We start from the raw sequence: 6,000 nt of genomic DNA on the forward strand, positions 1-6,000 counted from the left end.
AAATACAGTCAGCCCTCTGTACCCATGGGTCTGCATCCGTGGACTCAAACAACCATGGATCAAAAATACTTGAGAAAAAAATTCCGGGAAGTTCCAAAAAGCAAATTTTGACTTCGCCACCACTATTTACATAACATTTACATTGTATTTATAACTATTTACATTGCATTAGGTGTTATAAATAATCTAGAGATGATTTAAAGTATGAAGGAGGGGAATGTGCATAGGTTATATGCAAATACTGTGCCATTTTATGTAAGGGACTTGAGTATCCTTCAATTTTGGTAGCGAAAGTGTCCTAAAACCAATCCCGGCTGAACGGAGGGATGATTGTAGTAACAATATATCTCAGATATTCTCAGAGAAAGGTAACACGGTTGGCAACTTTTTAGCCACACACACACACACACACACACACGGGTTTTCTGACATTTTTCTCATTTTGCCACAGACCAGTTTTTATAAACCACGAACTAGTGGGACCAGAAGGCTTCTTGGAGGAAGAGGTATTTAAACTGAGTAGGAATTAACTAGTATTAGTATGATTTTGAGGTGATGGGGGAAGATTACAGGTTAGAAAATGAAAATATCTTAACAAAACAGCCCCCTTGGGAATTCCCTGGCTCTCCAATGGTTAGGACTCTGTGCTCTCACTGCCGAGGGCCCAAGTTCAATCCCTGTGGTGCGGCCAAAACAAAACAAAAGCAAACAAACAAAAAATCCAGCCCCCTTGCCTTCAGATCATTTGGTTTTTTGGTTTTTTCCCATTTATTTATTTATTTATTTATTTATTTATTTATGGCTGCGTTGGGTCTTTGTTGCTGCGTGTGGGCTTTCTCTAATTGCGTTGAGCGGAGGCTACTCTTCGCTGGCTGCGGTGCGCGGGTTTCTTATTGCGATGGCTTCTCTTGTTGCAGAGCACGGGCTCTAGGCACGCAGGCTTCAGTAGTTGCGGCGCACGGGCTCAGTAGTCGTGGCTCACGGGCTCTAGAGCGCAGGCTCAGCAGTTGTGGCGCACAGGCTTAGTTGCTCCGCGGCATGTGGGATCTTCCTGGACCAGGACTCGAACCCATGTCCCCTGCATTGGCAGGTGGATTCTTAACCACTGTGACACCAGGAAAGTCCCAGATTATTTGTTTTGATGAAAGTCCTAGAAGGCTTGGCTGACTCCAGCCTCAGGGCTTTTGCACTTGCTGATTTCTCTTCACAGAACCTTCTCTCCCCAGATGTTTGCATAGCTGGCTCCTCTTTGTTCAAGGCTCAGCTACAATGTCACCTGCTAAGAGACAACTTCCGTGATCCCCACTTTAAAGTAGCCAGCCTTCCCAGTCATGATGCCCCCATCCCGTTTCGTTTTGGTTTTTATCCATAGCTCTTATCAGTATCTGAAATTATCTTGGTTGTATGTTTGTTTACTCTTTAAGCTCAGCCTCCCTTCCACCGGGGACCTGAATCCCAGGAGAGCAGTCATCTTGTCCATGGTGTTCACCAACCCACCACAGGGCCTGCCAGTTTGTAGATGAATGACTGAAAGGTCATCTGTAATGTAGTCCAAGTAGATACACGTGAGAAAACAACCCTGCGTTCATGGGAGCCGTCGGGAACTGGGTTCTCAAGCATGAACCCACACTCTTTTTCTTTAATTAATTAATTTATTTATACTTTATTTTTGGCTGCATTGGGTCTTCATTGCTGCGCGCGGGCTTTCTCTAGTTGCGGCGAGCAGGGGCTACTCTTCGTTGTGGTGCGTGGGCTTCTCATTGAGGTGGCTTCTCTTGTTGCGGAGCACGGGCTCTAGGTGCACGGGCTTCAGTAGTTGTGGCATGCGGGCTCAGTAGTTGCGGCTCGCGGGCTCCAGAGAGAGCCATGAGCTTCCAAAACTTTAAGGAATGTCAAAGGCAGGGTGGTACACTAAAGAGTGTGGGTTCAGACTTCCCTGGTGGCGCAGTGGTTAAGAATCCGCCTGCCAATGCAGGGGACATGGGTTCGAGCCCTGGTCCGGGAAGATCCCACATGCCGCGGAGCAACTAAGCCCGTGCACCACAACTACTGAGCCTGTGCTCTGGAGCCCCACTTCAGGATTTTGTAAAGAGAAACCATCTTGGCCTCTGTGTATGTCTGTGATCATTCATTTCTCCAGTCTGAGAACCACCTGTCTCGGCTCTTTAACCCCTGCACGAGGACAAGGCAATGAGAGGGGGAATGTGACAACTTCCAGTGCCCTCTGACTTTGATGTTCTGGATTCCAGCAAGGATTTCGGTGGATGCCAGCTGGGGCAGTAGTTTTGTAACCCCATGTATGCTTGGTGAACAGCAGGATGAGGCTGAGTCCAGGATGCTTGGTGATGCTGTGCAACCCACACTGACTGATAGAAAGCAGGGGTCAGGCCTCCTTGGCTCTGTGACCTTGGGTATGTAATCTCCCTCTCTGGGCCTCAGTTTCCCCTTCTACACAGCAAGGGACTTAGGCAGGAAGGTTTCAAAAGTCTCCTTTTTGTTTTTTTTCTTTTTCTTGTGAACTTTGGAAACAAAATTTCAATGAAGCTACACTTTAATACAAGTGGGAGGCTAGGGAGGGAGGGGTAGGAGGCATATGGGAAATTTCTGTCCTTTCTGCTCCATTTTGCTATGAAGCTTAAATTGCTCTAGAAAATAAAGCCTGATTTTAAAAATCAAAGAATGTGTACAAACCTCAGCTGTGTCCAACACTGACAATAACAGCCCATTTACTGAGCCCCCAGCTGTGTGCCCGGTGCTTTACTCACGCCATACTGATCCCACACATCAGCCAGCAGTGGGGAGGTTACCCCTATGTGCAGTCAGAGACGCCGAGGGCTCTGGAGGGTTTAGGTGGGCTGCCCAGGCCATGCTGCTACTGTGTGGCAAGCACCGGGATTTGATTGTAACCCTGTGCCCTGCTGTGCCCTGAGAGTCCATCCCGAGCCAGCTTTTCAGTGAATGATCCCCCGACCAGAGAAGCTCCCCATTGACTCCCCTTGGGACCCATCCCCTCCTTTAGGATTCTAACGTTCACCTCAGCTTGGACGTTGTCACTCAAGGCGGCCAGCTGGGCCTACAGCCCCTCCTGACCGACCGCCCCTCCTCTCAGCGGCGCTGCATTCCTCTTGGGGGTGCCAGATACCCTTCCAGCATCTGGAGAGTTGAGGTCAAGCCTCTGACACAGCCTCACAGTATGACCTTGAGGAACCCACTGACCTTCACAGGGCTTCCATTTCCATGAGAAGACGGAGGGGTAATAGGCCTGCCCTGCTTGGCTGTTAGCTGTGTTCAAGGCCAAACAAAATCAGAGGCGCAGTCTTGCCATTATTCTTCCAAATTTGTTCCGATGGCTGCTGGCTTTTTCCTCAGTCCTACCCCTTCACCCCAATCCACGGAGAACTCAACAGTGGCGCCAGCGACGGGCCAATCTAGAGGTCGGGTAAGTACGGTGGTTAAGCCCACTGGGTTGAAGCAGAGCTCCACCACTTATTAGCTTGCTGACGTGGGTAAGCTATTTAGCCTCTCAGTTTCCTCATCTGCAAAATGGTGTAATAATAATAGTATCCACCTGGGACTTCCCTGGTGTTCCAGTGGATAAGACTCCAAGCTCCCAATGCAGATGGCCCGGGTTAGATCCCTGGTCAGGGAACTAGATCCCGCACGCACGCCGCAACTAAGACCCGGTGCAGCCAAAATAAATAAATAAAAATTAATTAATTAATTAATTAAAAAAATAATAATAATAGTATCCACGTGAGAGGGTTGTTGTGAGGGGGATACGTGAATCCATGTAGAGGGTCAGAATAGTGCCCGGTGCACTGGAAACACTCCGTAAACGCCGGCCCCAGCTCCGGTCCCTTCTTCCTCTGTCCCCCCTCACTCCACCGCTTCACTCCGTCACTCAGCAGGCTCCTGGGGAAGTTTCATCTGCTCCACAGCTTGAACTAACATGGAGATGAGGGACACGTATATCTCTCTCCTCACCCTGACCTTTCTCTGAGGCCCCAGACTTGCCTCCTGCACTTGTCACCTTGCTGGTGGGGACCCGCACTGCAGCATGTCCACAGCTAACTCATTGCCTTCCCCAAATAATCAGTGCCCTCTCCCCAGCCACTGAGCCAGAGCCCTCATGCTCTGCCCTATGAAATTTGCTCCAGAAATGACCTTGCATTCGGGCTCTGAGGTCTGGCCGACCAGGGTGGGAGTCCAGTGCTGCCGCTTGGCAGCTGTGCAACCTTGAGCAAGTTACTTGCTCTCTCTGAGCTGGCTTCCAAGCCTCAGACATAGAAACAACCAGAGCACCCTCCAGGAGCAAACACCAGTCTCTTGATTGCCCAGGATATGAAGCCCCTTCCTGCGATTGGGGAAACCGCCTCCCCCTTGTCAGTCTGGGTGGGAAGCAAGGCTGACGTCCCTCTGCTGGAGCCTGAAGGCTAGACATTGACCACACCTCCCGACCTCTTGGCCTCAGCACTGATGGTTTGTTATTAGTAGTAACAGAGGCTTCCTCTGCACTGGTTTGCCCTTCTACGCCCAGGAGGACCCTGCATCTGGGCGACTGACATGCAAAGGGCTTGGAGGTGATTTTTAATCAAGGTATTAAACTGTGAGCATAGCCTACCAGCAGCTTGTCAGACACCAGGCCATCTATAGGAGAGGATGCTCCATCCAGGTGATATTTAAAAGCCCAGAGCAGGTGAGCTGGAAGGTACTCATCCCCTCTCCTCCATCAGAAGGGGCTCCCCTGCTGCCATACCAGGAGGAGGGACCGGGAAGGCATAAGAGGGAATGCCTTTCAGGAAAGCAGGTCCCACCACTGGGAAGCCTGGGCAGACCGAGATCCTCTCCGTTTACCTCCACGTCTTGGGCCAGACCAGTTCTCGCACCATTCTTGTCAGTGCACAGTGTGGGGCAGTTCCCAGCCAGGCAAGGACGACAGGAAATCGGCCCTTGTCTTCCAAGCGCTAAGGGCACAGGACCCTTACGAGGGCACTGATGTGCTTGACTCCCACCTCCTGCACTCTCAGGCCAGGGCTGTGCTGTGTGGATCAGATGCCGACACTTTGAGGACTGCACCGTCTCCCAGGGACTACGTGTACATAACAGAACGTGATAGAGCAAAAATGAAGGAAGGCACACTGACCTGACATTTGTTCAGTGCCTACTGTATCCATTTCCTAGTGCTGCTGTAAAAAGTGCAACAGAAATTTGTTGTCTCACAGCAATAGAAGCTGGAAGTCTGAAATCAAGGCGTCAGCAGGGCTGTGTCCCTCTGAAGGCTCTAGGGAAGAATTCTTTCTTGTCTCTTCTAGATTCTGTTTTTTGTTTTGTTTTGTTTTGTTTTGGCTGAGTTGGGTCTTCACTGCTGCACGCAGGCTTTCTCTAGTTGCAGTGAGTGGGGTCTACTCTTCGTTGCAGTGCGCCGGCTTCTCATTGCGGTGGCTTATCTTAGGCGTCCGGGCTTCAGTAGTTGTGGCACGCAGGCTCAGTAGTTGTGGCTCGTGGGCTCTAGAGCGCAGGATCAGTAGTTGTGGCACACAGGCTTAGTTGCTCCGCAGCATGTGGGATCTTCCCAGACCAGGGCTCAAACCCGTGTCCCCTGCATTGGCAGGTGGATTCTTAACCACTGCGCCACCAGGGAAGTCCCTAGCTTCTGTTGTTTTCCAGCCATCCTTGGCATTCCATGGCTTGTAGATGCATTACTCCAATCTCTGCTTTGGTTGTCACATGGCCATCTTTCCTCTGTCTCTCTCTCTTCTTATAAGGACGCCAATCATATTGGAGTAGGGGCCCACCCTACTCAATATGACCTCATCTTTACTAATTGCATCTGCAAAGACTATTTCCAAATAAGGTCACTGAGGTACTGGGGTTAGGATTTCAACATATCTTTTGGGGGGAACACAGTTCAACCCATAACACCTTCTATGTTCTTGGTCTTGTGTATTACACACACTATCTCATTTAATTCTCACAAGAAGGGAGGGACTATTATTATCT

The sequence above is a fragment of the Eubalaena glacialis genome, chromosome 5 (assembly GCF_028564815.1).
Source record: "Eubalaena glacialis isolate mEubGla1 chromosome 5, mEubGla1.1.hap2.+ XY, whole genome shotgun sequence".
In the NCBI taxonomy this organism is placed as follows: Eukaryota; Metazoa; Chordata; class Mammalia; order Artiodactyla; family Balaenidae; genus Eubalaena; species Eubalaena glacialis.